The sequence below is a fragment of the Pristis pectinata genome, chromosome 14 (genome assembly GCF_009764475.1).
Source record: "Pristis pectinata isolate sPriPec2 chromosome 14, sPriPec2.1.pri, whole genome shotgun sequence".
Classification (NCBI taxonomy): Eukaryota; Metazoa; Chordata; class Chondrichthyes; order Rhinopristiformes; family Pristidae; genus Pristis; species Pristis pectinata.
The window spans coordinates 4967796-4987277 of NC_067418.1; positions in this window are offsets into that span (position 1 = coordinate 4967796).

Sequence of the window (19482 nt, forward strand, 5' to 3'; positions counted from 1 at the left end):
CAGTGCCATTGACCTGGGTTCAATTCCAGCCGCTGTCTGTAAGGAGTTTGTACGTTCTCCCCGTGTGTCTGCGTGGGTTTCCTCCGGGTGCTCCGGTTTCCTCCCATATTCCAAAGACGTACGGGTTAGGAAGTTGTGGGTGTGCTATGTTGGCGCCGGAAGTGTGGTGACACTTGCGGGCTGCCCCCAGAGCACTCTACGCAAAAGATGCATTTCACTGTGTGTCTCGATGTGCCTGTGACTAATAAAATCATCTTATAGTTATCTTATAAGTGAAGATTAGTAGTTGCATTTAGTGGTAGTACAGCCAGATAAGGTGATCATGAACAGCCCAGCCTGCAAATGTGGTCTAGAACGCTTCCTATTCTATCTCCTGCTATTCCCCAATTGCAAGAGGTTAGTCCTCCCATCGTCGACAACAGCTACCTCCTTACACAGAAAATATTGTGATCCGTCTCCACCAAGTATGGAAAAATCTGCCAGGGTATCCCAGGCACAGAACCATAAGTCATGGTGTGTGTGTGTGTGTGTGTGTGTGTGTGTGTGTGTGTGTGTGTGTGTGTGTGTGTGTGTGTGTGTGTGTGTGTGTGTGTGTGTGTGTTTCTAAAAGAGAGAGCATGTGGGTCAGGGGGTCATTGCTTGCTTGAGACAAAAGCCATGAACTCAAAGACTAGCCCGTGTCACCCAGGGTCACGGCAGCCTTCCATGTGTTGTGGTGGCTCCTGAACAGATGGAACAAGTGACTGCTGCAGATGAGGACATCATGCTTGTTGTCAGGAACCCGTCACTGCCCTGTCTGCCACACAATGGATGTTCACACAGCACGCAGAGAGCTGAACCCTCCTGGTGAAACACAGAAAATGGTATCAGGAGTCGACCATACAGCTGAATGCTCCTCCAGTGAATATCATTGTGGCTGATCATCCAAATTCAGTACCTTGCCTCTGCTCTCTCCCCAAATCCCTTGACCCCTCAAGTCGAAAGAGAAATATCCAACTCTTTGAATATATTTAATTACTTGGCTTCGACTGCTTTCTGTGTATAGAGAATTCCACAGTTCGCCTCTCCCATAGAGAAGAAATTTCTCCTCATCTCAGGTCTTAAGTAGTTGAGCACTTCCCTTAGACAGTGACCCCTGGTCCTAGAATCCTCAGCCATCGGTAACACATCTTTCCTGCATCTAATCTGTTCCGTCCTGTTGGAATTTTGTGGGATTCTATGAGATCTCCTCTTAACAGAACATAGAACAGTACAGCACAGGAACAGGCCCTTCGGCCCATGATGTTGTGTCGCACTCATTAAACACCTAACTAAACTAATTCCTTCTGTTGACACAACGTCCATATCCCTCTGTTCTCTGCATATCCACATGCCTATCTAAGAGCCTCTTAAACACCTCTATTGTATCTGCCTCCACCACCGCCCCTGGCAGCACATTCCAGGCACCCACCACTCTCTGTGTAAAAAACTTGCCCCGCACATCTCCTTTGAACTTACCCCCTCTCATCTTAAATACATGCCCTCTAGTATTAGATATTTCAACTCTGGGGAAAAGATACCGGCTGTCTACTCTATCTATGCCTCTCATATAAACTTCTATCAGGTCTCCTCTCAGCCTCCGTCACTCCAGAGAAGACAACCCAAGTTTGTCCAACCTCTCCTTATAATGAATGCCCTCTAATCCAGGCAGCATCTTGGTGAACCTCTTCTGCACCCTCTCCAAAGTCTCCACATCCTCCTTATAATGGAGCGACCAGAATTGAATGCAATACCCTAAATGCAGCCTAACCAGAGTTTTATAGAACTGCAACATAACTTCCTGACTCTTGAGCTCAGTGCCTTGATGAATAAAGGCAAGCATACTGTACGCCTTCTTTACCCCCCCCCCCCACATCAATCATTTAACTCCAGTGAATATAGGGCTAATTGACCCAATCTCTCTTTATACACCAGTCCTGTACGGTTGTGGTACCTCTCCAAATTGACAAGCAGGCTCATAAATATGAGAGCAGTCAGGGGCATAACAGGGAAGTTTACCATCCTTGAGCACACTCTCTGTCTGCTTCTCACAAGAGAGGGTGAGCTGTGCACATCCCATGAGTTGGACATCACCTGTTGGATCCCTCATCAACAGCAGATGGTGCAGGTATCTCCAACTCCACCCAGAAAAAGTTCAGTGTCTTGATGAGTGCTGGCCAAGTGGTCCTTCATGTGCCCCAGGGTTGGATGTGCCCTTTCAGAGGAGCAAGAAATCATCTTCTGATTCTCACGTGGAAGGGCTTTGTTATGTCAGGAGGGGAGTCACGCACTGCGGGATGCCTGGGCTCTGACCTGCTCTTGTAGCCTCAGGCTGAGTTGATGGTGGAAGATTCAGGGACAATGATAATACCATTGAATGTCAGGAGTAGGTATTGGAATTGGTATTGGCTTATTATTGTCACTTGTACCGAGGTACAGTGAAAAACTTGTCTTGCATACCGATTGTACAGGTCAATTCATTACACAGTGCAGTTACATTGAGTTAGTACAGACTGCATTGAGGTAGTACAGGTAAAAACAATAACAGTACAGAGTAAAGTGTCACAGCTACAGAGAAAGTGCAGTACAATAAGGTGCAAGGTCACAACAAGGTAGATCATGAGGTCAGAGTCCATCTCATTGTATAAGGGAACAGTTCAATAGTCTTATCACAGTGGGATAGAAGTTGTCCTTAAGCCTGGTGGTACGTACCCTCAGGCTCCTGTATCTTCTACCTGATGGAAGAGGAGAGAAGAGAGAATGACCTGGGTGGGTAGGGTCTTTTATTACGCTGGCTGCTTCACCAAGGCAGTGAGAAGTAAAGAGTCCAAGACGGGGAGGCTGGTTTCCGTGACGCGCTGGGCTGTGTCCACAACTCTCTGCAGTTTCTTGCAGTCCTGGGCAGAGCAGTTGCCATACCAAGCTGTGATACATCCAGATAGGATGCTTTCTATGGTGCATCGATAAAAGTTGGTGAGTGTCAAAGGGGTAGATCGTTGTGGCAGTGGACAGTCGGTATTGTCCTACACTCTGTTAACAGCACAGAGACTATCTCAACATATTTTCTTTTGAAGCATAATATAGGAAAAGGAAGAAAAAGAGTCCAGTTGTTATTGTGTTTGGATGGTAGACTACATGGAAATGTTAGCTTCACAGAAGACACCATCCACTTTTCTACAAGTTAACTTTTTATCATTTTCCACACTTTTCACATCCATGGTAACTGGAAATAGTTTATCTTTCTTATTATTCCTTGTTTAGTGCCATGGAATTGACAAATCCAAGAGCAAGGCACTAAAATTAAACTATAAAAAATTAAATTCATCCATCATCATTTATGAGGTGAGTAAATAAAGTAAATCTCAGAAAGAAAGACCAATACTCTCTGTGGTCTGTCCACAGTCCTGCTAGTTATCAGAAGTGTGTCTGCCTGCTGGCGTGTGCACACACACACACACACACACACACACACACACACACACACATACACACACACATGCACACACACACAGACATAGAGATACACACATATACATATACACAGACACACACATACACACATATACACACAGACATGCACACACACACATATACACATACACACAGATACATACACACAGATACACACACTGACATACACACATATACACACACACACACACACATGCACACACACACAGACATACAGAGATACACACATATACATATACACAGACACACACATACACACATATACACACAGACATGCACACACACACATATACACATACACACAGATACATACACACAGATACACACACTGACATACACACATATACACACACAGACACACGCACACACACAGAAACATACACACACACATGCACACAGACAGACACACACACAGACATACACACATATACACATACGCACAGATACTCTTGCACGCACATAAATATACACATCACACACACAGGACATACATGCAAACACACATAAACAGGGGTACACCCATGCACGCTCACAACCACACACGGGGCACTTAGACAGAGACACACTGGACTGGAGGTTTGCGGCTAGTGGTGTGCCCCAGGGGTCAGTGTTGGACCCATTGTTATTTGTCATCTATATTAATGATTTGGATGAGAATATATGAGGAATAGTTAGCAAGTTTGCAGCTGGCACTAAATTAGCTGGTGTCATACACAGTGAAGAGCAGTTTCAAGAATTTCAGGGGGATCTTGACCAGCTGGGTAGATGGGCTGAGGAATGGCAAATGGAATTTAATTCAGACAAGTGTGAAGTGTTACATCTTGGAAGGGCAAATCAAGGTAGGACTTTGACATTGAACAGAAGGGCTCTGGGTCCCATTGTAGAACAGAGGGACTTTGGCGTATAGGTGCATGGTTCCCTTAAAGTGGAGTCACAGGTAGACAGGGCAGTGAAGAAGGCTTTTGGCATCTTCTCTTTCATCAGTCAGGGCATTATATATAGAAGCTGGGATGTCATGGTGTGATTGTACAAGATGTTGGTGAGGCCACACTCGGAGTATTGTGTTCAGTTTTGGTCACCCTGTTATAGGAAGGATGTGATTAAACCGGAAAGAGCACAAAACAGATTTACAAGGATGTTGTCAGGACTCGAGGGACTGAGTTATAGGGAGAGGTTGGACAGGCTAGGCCTTGGAGTGTAGGAAACTGAGGGTGAGCTCATAGAGGTATATAAAATCATGATGGGCATAGATAGGGTGTGGGGTGTCTTTTTCCAGGATTGGGGAATCAAAAATTAGAGGACATAGTTTTAAGGTTACAGGTGAAAGGTTTAAGAGAACCCAAGGGCCAACTTTTTTGACACAGCGGGTGGCAGATATATAAAACGAGCTGCCAGAGGAAGTGGGTGAGGCAGGTACATTAGACACATTGAAGAAGTATATGGACAGGTACATGGATGACAAGAGTTTAGAGGGATATGGGCTGAGTGCTGGGAAATAGAATTAGCTTGAATATACATCTTGGTCAGCATGGACACAAATGGGCTGAAGGGCCTTTTTCCGTGCTGTACAACACACACACACACACACACACACACACACACACACACACACAGAGGAACACAGAGGAGCACACACAGATGAAGACCCATACATGCATTTACCCGCAGGAATGTACACATATGTACCACACATGCATGCTCCCACATGAATAAGTGCACACACACATACACACATGCACACACAGACAGACACATGCACACACACTCTCACACACACACACACACATGTGCGCGCACACACACACATGCACACACGTGCGCGCGCGCACACACCCCCACACACACACACACCCACACACACACACACACACACACACACACACACACACACACACTCATGCAACACTTGTTCCTTTATTTCACTCCATTCGAAGCTGCCCTGATGACCGGCTTTCCTGTCAGAAGCTGTTGCTGATTTTCAAGCTGCTTTTCACGTCCTACAGCAGTCAGTGAAATTTCGCCCAAAAGGTCACTGTGTGAAATATGACAATTTTTGTTCATCAAAAAAAAACATTGTGGGAATAGCCAGGAATACTGACCTAATCATAAGCGGTGAAAAAGCCAGAGGGGAGCGGATGTGGAGAAATATAGATGAGATAATTTTCCACAGAGTGCACAGATCTTGTGCAAAAAGGAAAGTGGAACCATTCAGGGAGCTCGCTCACCACAGTTGCTGTTGGTTAAGAGGGCCATTCTTTCTGGGAACAAAACTGAAGGGGAAAAAATTTGCTGAATCTTCTGGTGAGAGGACACATAACAGAATTCAACTCATTGCCATTTAATTGGGAATAATTGGCCATTATTAAACACATCCAGTGGCCAATATTTACCTCACAACGAGTAGTCATTATCTCATTGTTGTTTCGTGGGAGGCTGCTGTGCACAAACAGACCGGTTTCCTCTCACATCCCAAAGCTGTGGAGGCTGCTTGGTTAACTGACCACTGTAAGTTGCTCCTCGTGTGAAGGTGAGAGGTAGAAGCTGAGGGGGGGAGGTTGATGGGGATGTGAGGAGAATAAAATGGGATTAATGTAGGTTTTATAGTTGGTGCAGACTCGCAGGGCCGAATGGCCTGCTTTCAAGCTGTATGACTCTACAATTCTATTTCTGTCAACCCCTCGATATGTTTAATTCTTACCTGCCTTGTGAAGTGGCCCAGAGAGCCGCTAGTGTAATGTGAATAAGAGAGACAAGGGAAGTCTCAAACAGCAAATGCAATGTTAGCATACCCCACTGTGATCAGACTATGGAACTGTTCCCTTATACAATGAGATGGACTATGACCTCACGATCTACCTTGTTGTGACCCCGTACCTTATTGCACTGCACTTTCTCTGTAGCTGTGACACTTTACTCTGTTCTGTTATTGTTTTTACCTGTACTACATCAATGCACTCTTTACTGACTCAATGTAACTGCACTGTGTAATGAATTGACCTGTACAATTGGTTTGTAAGACAAGCTTTTCACTGTACCTCGGTACAAGTGACAATAATAAACCAATACCAATACCATTTCAAGAGGTCTAGAACATAAAAGCAAGGATGTACTGCTGAGGTTTTATAAGGGGTTGGTGCGGCTGCATTTGGAATATTGTGAGCAATTTTGGACCCCGTATCTAAGGAAGGATGTGCTGGCCCTGGAGAGAGTCCAGGGGAGGCTCACAAGAATGATCCTGGGAATGGAAGGGTTAACGTATGAGGAGCGTTTGATGTCCCTGGGCCTGTACTCGACGGAGTTTAGAAGGATGAAGGGGGATCTCAGTGAAACCTACTGAATACCAAAAGGCCCGGATAGAGTGGACGTGGAGAGGCTGTTTCCATCAGTAGGAGAGTCTAGGATCCGAGGGCACAGCTGCAGAATAAAGGGATTTAAAACTGAGATGAGGAGGAATTTCTTAAGACAGAGGGTGGTGAATCAGTGGAATTCGTTGTGGAGGCCAAGTTATTGGGTGTATTTAAGGCAGAGATTGATATGTTCTTGATTGGTAAAGGGGTTCCAAAATGCAACACCTTACACTTGTCTGCATTAAATTCCATCTGCCATTTTCTGGCCCATTCTTCCAGTTGGTTCAGATCCCTCTGCAAGCTTTGAAAGCCTTCCTCGCTGCCCACTACGCCTCCAATCTTAGTATCATCAGCAAACTTGTTGATCCAATTTACCACATCTAGGTCATTGACATAGACAACAAACAACAATGGTCCCAGCACAGATCCCTGAGGCACACCACTAGTCACAGGCCTCCAGCCTGAGAAACAATCATCCACTACCACTCTCTTCTCCCACACAGCCAATTTCAAATCCAGTTTACAACCTTTCCATGGATACCTAGTGTCTGAACCTTCTGAACTAACCTCCCATGTGGGACCTTGTCAAAGGCCTTACTAAAGTCCATGTAGACAACATCCACAGCCTTTCCTTCATCTACTTTCTTGGTAATCTCCTCGAAAAACTCTACAAGCTTCGTTAAACACGATCTACCATGCGCAAAGCCATGCTGACTATCCCTAATCAGCCCTTGGCTGTCCAAATACTTGTATATCCGATCTCTCAATGTCCAATAATTTGCCCACTACTGATGTCAGGCTCACTGGCCTGTAATTACCTGGTTTACTTTTAGATCCTTTTTTAAACAACGGAACTACATGAGCTACCTTCCAGTCCTCCGGCACCGCACCCATGGCTAAGGATATTTTAAATATATCTGCCAGGGCCCCTGCAATTTCTATACTAGTCTCTCTCAATGTCCAAGGAAATATCTTATCAGGCCCGGGGGATTTATCTACCTTTATTCGCTGTAAAGCAGCAAGCACCTCCTCCTCTTTAATCTCTATATGTTCCATGACACTATTGCCTGTTTCCCTTCCTTCCATATCCACTATGCCAGTTTCCTGAGTAACTAATGATGCAAAAAAATTGTTTAAGATCTCCCCCATCTCCTGAGGCTCCACACATAGACGACCACTCTGATCTTCTAGGGGACCAATTTTGTCCCTTACTATCCTTTTACTCTTCATATACTTGTAGAAACCCTTCGAGTTTACCTTCACATTATCTGCCAAAGCAACCTCATGTCTTCTTTTTGCCTTCCTGATTTCCTTTTTTAGTATTTTCTTACTTTTTCTATGATCTTCAAGTACCTCATTTGTTCCTAGTTGCCTATACCTGCTGTACACCTCTCTCTTTTTCTTAACCAGATCACCAATATCCCTTGAAAACCAAGGTTCCCTGTGCTTGTTAACTTTGCCTTTAATCCTGCCAGGAACATGCAAACTCTGCACTCTCAAAATTTCGCCTTTGAAGGCCTTCCACTTACTGAGCACATCCTTGCCAGAAAACAACTTATCCCAATCCACTCTTCCTCGGTCCTTTCTCATTTCCACAAAATTGGCCTTTCTCCAATTTAGAACCTCAATCCGAGGACCAGACCTATCCTTATCCATAATTAACTTGAAACTAATGACATTGGTCACTGGACCCAAAATGCTCACCTACACATACTTCTGTCACCTGACCTGTCTAGTTCCCTAATAGGAGATCAAGTATTGCATTCTCTCTCGTTGGTACCTCTATATATTGATTTAGAAAACTTTCCTGAACACATTTGACAAATTCCAAGCCATCCAGCCCTTTCACAGTGTGGGAGTCCCAATTAATATGTGGAAAGTTAAAATCCCCTACTATTACAACTTTCTGTTTCTTACATCTGTCTGCTATCTCACTACAGATTTGTTCCTCCAATCCCTCTGACTATTGGGCGGTCTATAATACAACCCTATTAGTGTGGCCACACCTTTCCTATTCCTCAGCTCCACCCATATGGCCTCAGTAGACAAGCCCTCCGGGCTGTCCTGTCTACGCACAGCCCTGATCTGTTCCCTGACCAGTAATGCCACTCCTCCCCCTTTCATCCCTCCCCCTCTATCACGTCTGAAACAACGGAAGCCCGGAACATTAAGCTGCCAGTCCTGCCCCTCCTGCAACCAGGTCTCACTAATAGCAATAATGTCGTAATCCCATGTGCCAATCCACGCCCTAAACTCATCTGCCTTACCTACAATACTCCTTGCATTGAAATAGGTGCACCTGAGAACATTTCTATCATGTACAAACCTTTGATTTCTGTCGATACCTGCAGTCCTCGCATGACCTGTTTCCTCCTCCATCTCACTATCTGCTCTAACGCTCTGGTTTCCCCTCCCCCTTGAAAATCTAGTTTAAACCCCCCTGGAGCAGCACTAGCAAACCTACCCGCAAGTATGTCTGTCCCCCTCCAGTTCAGGTGCAAACCGTCCCGTCGGAACAGGTCCCACCTTCCCTGGAACAAAGCCCAATTGTCTAGAAACATGAAGCCCTCCCTCCTGCACCAATTCCTTAGCCACGTATTTAGCTGCATGATCCTCCTATTTCTAGCCTCACTAGCTCGTGGCACGGGTAGCAATCCTGAGATTGCAACCTTGGAGGTCCTGTCCTTCGACTTTGCACTTAATTCTCTAAACTCTCTTTGCAGGGCCTCCTCCTCTTTCCTATCCACATCATTGGTCCCTACATGGAACACGACATCTGGCTGCTCACCCTCCCTCCTGAGAATATCGAGAATTCACCCAGGTAGTTCTGAAACTACTATAGCGTAACACTATTACAGCGCCAGCGACCAGGGTTCAATTCCTGCTGCTGTCTGTAAGGAGTTTGTACGTTCTCCCCATGATTGCATGGGTTTCCCCCGGGTGCTCCCACATTCCAAAGACGTACGGGTTAGGAAGTTGTGGGCATGCTATGTTGGCGCCCAAAACATGGTGACCCTTGCGGGCTGCCCCCAGCACATTCTCAGTAATGCAAAAAGATGCGTTTCACTGTGTGTTTCGATGGACACGTGACTAATAAATAAATATCTTAGATCTTATAAAACAAATTAATCAGCACCTCTGTTCTTTCAGCCTGTCGAAGTTAGTCACAGCTTTAGTCACAGAGTCGTAAAGCACAGAAATAGCCCTTCAGCCCACTGAGTCTAAACCAACCATCAACCACTCATTTTCACTAATTCTACATTAATCTCACCATTCTGCCCCCATTCCCATCAACTTCCCCCAGGTTCTACCCTTCACCTACACACCAGGGGCAATTTACAGCAGCCAACTAACCTACCAACCTGCACATCTTTGGTACCTAGGAGGAAAGCGAAGCTCTTGGAGGAAGCCCAAGCAGTCACAGGTTCTTGAATCAACTCTGCACAATCCTAATCACTGGAGTTTAGCAAAACTTTGACCACTTTGATCAATTTGCACTAAAATTGAATTTTTTTTGTTCCAATTGTGTTCTTTCTTGTAAAAATTGGCTATAATTTATGTTTATGTTTTTCTTGTGAATGCTGCTTATCCGATGCTCTGTGCCTGTGATGCTGCTGCAAGTAAGTTTTTCATTGACTTGTGCAGATGACTTTGATTTTGAGAACATACAAACTCCACATGGACAGGACCTGAGGTCAGGATTGAACTCATGGAACTGTGAGGCAGAGGATCTACACCGCTGTACCACCCTTTAGTCTGTCTCAAGATGACACATGTGGCTCAGTACAGTTGAGAGTTGGGTATCATCTTGAATATGCTTCACTTAATGAGTATAGCAATCCTCCTCACGATGTGGACATGGCAATATAGTTATCCTTTCTGTTGAATGGCATTGAAGGCTCCTAAAATGCTGGAGGTTAAATTTTAAACAGCAATTGCCCCTTGTTTTTTTGGAAGAATAGATTTAATAATCAGCATATTCCAATTGACAAGAAAAGCTGCAGAATGCCAAAAGAGGGAGATAATTTTGTGAGGAGATATTTGTGGATGCTAACAACCGAGTCAACTGGAATATACATTCTTTACCATTGCTGAGTCTAAGTCGTGGAGCTCCCTCCCAAATTACACTATGGGACATCTTCACCAAAAGGTCTGAAGTGGTTCATGAAAAGGCTCCCACTATCTTCTCAAAGGCAAAATGAAATGAACAATAAATGTTGGCCAGACCTGGTGAATGAAACAATGATTGCTAACACCATTGGGCTTTGAATGTTTTGTACATAGAAGGTACATAGAACATAACAGGCCCTTTGGCTCACAATGTTGTGCCAACATTTTATCCTGCTCTAAGATCTATCTCACCCCTCCCTCCCACATAGCCCCCTATTTTTCTATCATTCATGTGTCTATCTAAGAGTCTTTTAAATGTCCCTAATGTATCTGGCCCCACAACCTCTGCCGGCAGTGCGTTCCACGCACCCACCACTCTCTGTGTAAAAATCTTACCTCTGACATCGCCCTTATACCTTCCTCCTTATGAGTAAATAGGAAATACCAATTTCTTTTAGCAGAGGGTCCAAAAAACCCAGAAAATAGATTTAAATTAATTGTTAGAAGGTTTAGATGAAAAGCATTTTAATACAAAGGCTGTAGGAGTCTCAAACCCACTGCCTGAAAGAGTGATAGAAGCCCAAACGCTCACTGCATTTTACAAAAGCCTGCTTGTGCACTGAATGAGCCTCAGGACCAAGGGCTGAGAAGAAGGAATTGGTTGAGTAGCTCTTTCACCTTGGACGGATACAATGTTTTGTGCCAATACTTTGGTGTTTAGAACATTGAGATATCATTGCATTATAGAGGATTCTGAACCTTGATTAATTAACCTTGAGAAGGAGGTGGTGAGTCACCTTCTTGATGATTTTTTTTCCCCACAGTACTGTTAGGAAGGGAGTTCCAGGATTCGGACCCAGAAGTGATGAAGGAGCAGTGATATACTTCCAATACATTAGCAATATATTTCTGCTTTGATAATCTATGGGATGGTCAAAGGATATGGAATTAGTACAGGCAAGTGGTACTAAAGTAAAAGATCAGTGAAGATCTTAATGAATAATGAAGAAGACACAATGTGATAGTTTTGTAATTAGAACATAGAACATAGAACAGTATAGCACAGGAATGGGCCCTTCGGTCATGATGTCTGTGCCGACCATGATGCCAAATTAAACTAAATCTCTTCTGCCTGCACGTGGTCCATATCCCTCCGTTCTCTGCATGTTCATGTCTGTTCAAAAAGAACCTCTTAAATGTCACTATCATATCAGCAGATACGCTGGTGGTTCAATGGCACTGTGGTAGAGCCGCTGTCTCACAGTACCAGAGACCCGGGTTCAATCCTGACCTTGGGTCCCGTCTGTGTGGAGCTTGCACGTTCTCCCCGTGACTGTGTGGGTTTCCCCCCGGTGATCCAGTTTCCTCCCAAGTCCCAAAGACAAGCGGGTTGGTAGGTTAATTGGCTGCTGTAAATTGCCCCCAGTGAGTAGGTGAGTGGTAATGTATCATTTATGTTTAATTTATGTTTTTCTTGTGACTGTTGCTGATCTGATGCTATGTGCCCGTGATGCTGCTGCAAGTAAGTTTTTCATTGCACCGGTGCACAGATGGACTTGTGCAGATGGCAATAAACTCGACTTGTATTTGGTAGAATCTGAGGGGAGTTGATAAGGACGCGGGGAGAATGAAATGGATTAGTGTAAATGGGTAGAACAGACATGGTGGGTTGAAAGGTCAGCTTCCAGACTGTGTGCCTCTATGACTATAATCCATTGCCAAACACCTAAATTGTATGAATTCGACTGCTCAGTAGTGTTAGCATTGAGGTCCATACTGATACAACCTTTTTATAACATTCTGGATTTATTTAGTTTTTTGAATGTAAGTCAAAGTCAAGTTTATTGTCATCTGCACAAGTCCATGTGTGCACAGGTGCAATGAAAATCTTACTTGCAGCAGCATCACAGGCACACAGCATCAGGTAAGCAGCATTCACAAGAAAAACATATGTCCATTGTAGTGCAAAGTGATCAAAGTGGTCATAGTGTTTCTATACTGAGGTAGTGAGTCAGGTTGTGCAGGTTGCTTTAAGAACTGAATGGTTGAAGGGAAGTAGCTGTTCCTGAACCTGGTGGTGTGGGACTTCAGGCTACTGTACCTCCCGCCCGATAGTAGCTGCGAGAAGATGGCATGGCCCAGATGGTGGGGATTTGATCAAATTTCCCAAATGCAAAGGTGGAGTGTCCAGGTAACTGATCAAGGTGTCTAGATAACAGCCCAGTAACTTGATGCGAATGTGCACCCAACACAGTTGTTGACTAACCCCAGAAAGCAATTACTATCAATGAGTGTACAGCACACCCAGAGCTGAGGTGACGAGACTCCTAATGGGGGAGAAATTTGGGAATCAGAGGTCTAAGGTCACATGTTCACCCCAATCCACTACACTCTCTACACATCACAAGATCACAAGATCACAAGATAAGGGAGCAGAAGCAGGCCATTCGGCCCATCGAGTCTGCTCCAAGGAAAAGGGAAAAAGAAATGGGGTGGGAAAAAAAGAGAGAGAAAAAAAAACTATTCTAATCCCATTTGCCAGCCTTATCCCCATATCCCTTGATACCCTGACTATTTAGATATCTGTCTATCTCCTCCTTGAACACCCCCACTGATCTGGCCTCCACTGCTGTGCGTGGCAAGGAGTTCCACAATTTCACCACCCTCTGGGTAAAGAAACTTCTCCTCATCTCTGTCTTGAAACTGTACCCTCTAATTCTAAGATTGTGCCCTCTGGTCCTGGACACGCCCACCAAGGGAAACAGCCTAGCCACATCTACTCTATCCTTACCTGTCAACATTTTAAATGTCGCTACGAGGTCCCCTCTCATCCTTCTGTACTCCAGCGAGTACAGTCCAAGAGCCGACAAACGCTCATCGTACTTAAGCCCTTTCATTCCTGGAATCATTCTCGTAAATCTCCTCTGAACCCTCTCCAACGTCAGCACATCCTTCCTAAGATGCGGGGCCCAAAACTGCGCACAGTATTCCAAATGAGGCCTCACTAGCGCCCCGTAGAGCCTCATCAACACTTCCTTACTTTTATACACTATACCTCTCGAGATGAATGCCAACATAGCATTCGCTTTCTTAACCACCGATCCAACCTGGTGGTTAACTTTTAAGGTATCTTGTATAAGTACCCCCAAGTCCCTTTGTACTACCGCACTATCAATCTTCTCTCCTTCTAGATAATAATCTACCCGCTTATTTCTACTTCCAAAGTGTACAACTGCACATTTCTCAACATTGAATCTCATCTGCCATTTTCTTGCCCATTCTCCTAAACTGTCTAGGTCCCTCTGCATTCTTTCTATTTCCTCTATGCTCCCTACTCCTCCACTTATCTTGGTGTCATCCGCAAACTTAGCCACACAACCATTTATTCCATCATCCAAATCATTGATGTACAAGGTAAAAAGGAGAGGCCCCAACACCGACCCTTGCGGCACACCACTAGTAACCGGTAACCAACCAGAACGAGATCCTTTTATTTCCACCCTTTGCTTCCTGCCAACCAGCCAATTCTCCACCCATTTTGCTACCCTGCCCATAATTCCATGACCTCTCATCTTATTAATCAGTCTCTTGTGAGGCACCTTATCAAAGGCCTTTTGAAAGTCTAAATACACAACATCTACCGCCTCTCCCTTATCCACCCTACCTGTGATTTCTTCAAAAAACTCCAATAGGTTGGTCAGACAGGACCTCCCCTTCACAAAACCATGTTGACTAGGTCCTATCTTGCCTTGCGCCTCTAGGTATTCGGTAACCTCCTCCTTGAGGATAGACTCCAATAATTTTCCCACCACTGACGTCAGACTAATAGGTCTGTAATTGCCTTTGTGCTGCCTCCCACCTTTCTTATATAACGGAACTACATTCGCTACCCTCCAGTCCTCCGGAACCATGCCAGAATCTATCGATTCCTGAAAAATAATCGCCAACGCCTCCGCTATCTCCACAGCCACCTCCTTCAGAACCCGGGGATGCACCTCATCCGGTCCGGGAGACTTATCAGCCTTAAGCCCCTTTAGTTTTCCAAGCACCTTCTCCCTATTAATCTCAATTGAACTCAGCTCCAATTCGTGAGACTCCTGACTAATGGGCACATTGCTTATGTCCTCCACGGTGAAGACCGATGCAAAATATTCATTCAATTCCCTTGCCATCTCACTATCATCCATTATAATACCTCCTGCACCGTTATCAATTGGTCCTATGTCAACCCGTGTCTCTCTTTTATTCCTTATGTATTTAAAAAAACTCTTAGAATCCTTCCGAATGTTGTCCGCCAGCTTCCTTTCGTAACTCATCTTTGCTTTCCTAATGACCTTCTTAGTTTCTCTCTGCAGATTTTTAAAATCGTTCCAATCTTCTGTTTTCCCACTAATTTTTGCTACTTTGTACGCCGCCCCTTTTGCTTTTATTTTATCCTTCACCTCCCTCGTTATCCACATCTGTGCCTTTTTTCCATTCAAAACCTTCTTTTTTCTTGGAATATATCTGTCCTGCAGATATATTCCACAAGACTCAGAGAATGGATTACAAAATGTTCCATTCAAAACCTTCTTTTTTCTTGGAATATATCTGTCCTGCAGATATATTCCACAAGACTCAGAGAATGGATTACAAAATGTTCTATCTGGAAACTATCTGCCTAATTTTCACTTGAATGAATCAGTAATATCTCTGTGGGTTGCCTGTTCTATAGACCAAGCAGTAGCTAATAGAGATAATGACAATTTCTATGGAGGTTGTGTGAGTCTTGTCAGGGGCGCTGTGTTCCAATATTCAAGGGATGCGGAGAATCTACAAGAGTGGCAGCAGTGAAGAAAAAAATTAAAGCAAGCTCCAATATTTCACCTAAAGTTGAGTCACCATAGCAACTTCAGAGGATCCTTAATCCCACATCTACAGATGTAGAATAAGAGACAGCATTTATATATTCTGCATATAGCTGTCAGTTCAGACTTGCTCCTGATATAATGGAGGCTTCAAAAAGCAAACCCTCGTCTATAGTAAGATTGATCCCTCTGCCAAGTTTAATGCCTTATTTTTATGCAGCATTATCTAACACTTTTGTCAGTCTTTGGCACTAAGCCACCTATTAAATCAGCCTGGGCCACCCCAGCACTAGTGGCTGGCAAGCAGGTTTGAAGTGATGATAAGCAGATTAGGGTACACAGATTGGGGAAAGTCATACTGTATAATTATTGTCCCAGCTTGGCTTTGTCACACTAATTTGGGTGCTATCAAATTGTCAGAATACACTTCTGCTGTTACTTGATTTGAATGAATTTTGTCCCTTTTTTTATACCAAACATATGGTTCTTTGTTTTTCATGACAGTAGCTCAGAATGAAATGGCTGGCTAATAAAATAGATGTCAGTGCTGTCTGCATAAAAAGCTAGGAACAACTGCAAACCTTATTTGCAAAATCACAAAGGATTTCCTTTAAAAGCAAACTCCCTTTCTGGGAAGCAGGGAAGGAAGGTCGGTCGTTTGGGTACAGATGTTGGAACCAGTGGTTGACAGTGGGTGGGACAGGAGGGTAATATAGAGAAGGAGAGAGGAAGAAGAAACGAGATCTGGAGGAACTCAGCGGGTCAGGTAGTATCTGTGGAGGGATGTAGACAGTCGGCATTTTTGGTTGAGACCCTTCATCAGTCCAAGTGAAGGGTCTTGACCCCAAAAGAGGCGGTGCATCAAGAAGGCGGCATCCATCACTGAGGATCCTCACCATCCGGGACATGCCCTCTTCTCATTACTACCATCGGGGAGGAGGTACAGGAGCCTGAACACCCACACTCAACAATTCAGGAACAACTTCTTCCCCTCTGCCATCAGATTTCTGAACAGCCCATGAACCCATGAATACTGCCTCATTATTCCTTTTTGCTCTATTTTGTTAATTTATAGTAACTTTATGTCTTTGTACTGTACTGCTGCCACAAAACAACAAACTTCACGTCATTTGTCAGTGATAATAAATTTGATTCTGTCCATTTGCCTCCTGATCTGCTGAGTTCCTCCAGCAGCTTGTATTTTGATGAAGATTTCAGCATCTGCAGTCTCTTGTATCTCTCAAGAAGGTAAGACATGGACCGGTCTGTCGAACAGTGAGGGCATCTACTGCCTGTGGACAGAGGGAAGGAGACAATGGAGAACTTGGTCAGAATGCTCACTAAAGAACTGTGGCTTAACCAGCAAGGGAAAAGGAAAGGATGAAAGGATTTTCGACATTGAGGGAATCATGACATGCTGGCTTTCATCAGTTAGGGCATGAAGTTTAGGAGCTGGGACATTATGTTGCAGTTGTACAAGACATTGGTGAGGCCTCATTTAGAGTATTGTGTTCTGATCTGGTTGCCCTATTATAAGAAGGATGTCATTAAACTGGAAAGAGTACAGAGGAGATTTACGAGGATGCTGCCAGGACTCGAGGGCCTGAGTTATAAGGAGAGGTTGGGCAGGTTAGGACTTTATTCCCTGGAACATAGGAGACTGAGGGGTGGCCTTATAGAGGTGTATAGAATCATGAGGGGTATAGACAGGGTGAATGAGCATAGTCATTTACCCAGGAAAGGGGAACTAAAAACTAGAGGGCATAGGTTTGAGAGGGGAGAGATTTAAAAGGGATCCGAGGGGAAACTTCTTAACACAGAGGATGGTTGGTATGTGGCATGAGCTGCCTGGGAAATACCTGAGGCAGGTATGATAACAACATTTAAATACTGGGATAGGTACGTGGACAGGAAAGGTTTGGAGGGATGTGGGCCAAATGTGGGCAAATAGGACTACCTTGGTTGGCATGGACAAGTTGGACCAAAGGCCCTGTTTCTGTGCTGTGTTCCTCTCTGACTCTGTGAATATGGGGTTAGTGCAGGAAAGTGGCACTGAGGTAAAAGATCAGCCATGATCTCATAGAATGAGAGAGCAGACACAAGGGGGTGATTGGCCTCCTCATACTTTGAATGTTCTTCAGGAAAAAGGAAAGAGGGAAGGGAAAAGAGATAGAGAAAGAAGGAAGGGAAATGATAAAGGTAAGGAGAGAGAAAGAGAGAAGGAAAGGATGAATAGAGGAAGGAAAGGAAGACTGACATCTCCAGCACCTTTCACAACATCAGGACATTCTGCAGCAGAAAACATCCACTGGATCAATCAGAGTAGATTTACTGGTGTAACGGTGAGGAGGGAAGGGAAGGGAAGGATTTATATTTCCTTCAGAAAGGAGACGACAAGGCACACCACAAGAATTAAGAGCAAGAAGCAGAATCAGAGAATGACGGGAAAAAAAGACTTGTCTCCCTTTTGCTCCTCAGAATATCCGTGAGCATGGCAGCACACACTTGCTGGTGCACTGCAGGGCCGGGTGTGGCTACAAGAGATTCAGAAGTCTGGACTGAAGGATATTTGCGGCATTTACCAAGCACAGGTGCTGGTGGACCATGGGTTGCTGCTCTCGTCCATGTGACAGACGTCAGAGGGTCGGGAGGTGCTGGTGAAGGAGCTTTGGTGGGAGTGCATCTCATAAGTGGCACACCCTGTTTGTATTGTGGAGGGTCGTGGCTGTCACGTGACAGCACTGCCCATTACCTGGTCGAAAGACACACCACTGCCAATCAAGGTTTGGCCCCGCCCCACTCATCAGTGCACAACTGACCACTGGTCCCCTTAAGCACCTTTGTACTTGGCCTCGGGCCATTGGCCTTTGTAAATCGCCTGGGCTGGACACCCCCAGCCCTCCAGTACTATAAAGAGTGCCACATATCCTTGGCTCGGCCTCTTTTGACTGCTCCGAGGGATTCACCCTGCTTCATTCCAGGCCGCAGACCGTGGGATGGCACTGGAGAAATCGTTGGTGAGGTGTGCACTGTTAAAAGGGTTGGGAGCATCTTAGTTGGTGTCCCTAGTAGCACAGAGCTGTGCCTGCACTGAGTCAAGGGGTGGCGGGTCTCATATTGTTTTTCCTTGATTGTATGTACCCATTTTGTTGTGTGCGTGTGTGCGTGTGTGCGTGTGTGTGCACGTGTGTGTGTGTATTTTACCCTGTTGCGATTTTCCTATGCTCGCTATAAACTGTGCGCGTGTGTGTTATTCCCGCTACCATTTCCCCTCCTTTGTCTTTGTAAATAAAATCCTTTCCTGCCGGACTGTGTTCAGAGTCCTTTACTTTTGAGATCCTTCAAATCTGTCTTCTCACTCATAACACTGTTACATCCTGGGAAACATTCCCAACTGAGAGTTTTGTACAGCAGTCCGTGTGACCTGGGTTACAATATCCATGAGTTAGATTCAAATATATTTTAAAGAGTAGAACACAGAACAGTACAGCTCAGGAACAGGCCCTTCGGCCCATGACGTTTGTGCTGACCATGATACTAAATTAAACTAAACCTATCTGCCTGCACATGGTCCACATCCCTCCATTCCCTGCATGTTCATGTACCTGTCTCAATGCCCCTTAAATGCTGCTTCCACCACCACCCTTGGCAGTGTGTTCCAGGCTCTGTGTTATATAAAAAAAACTACC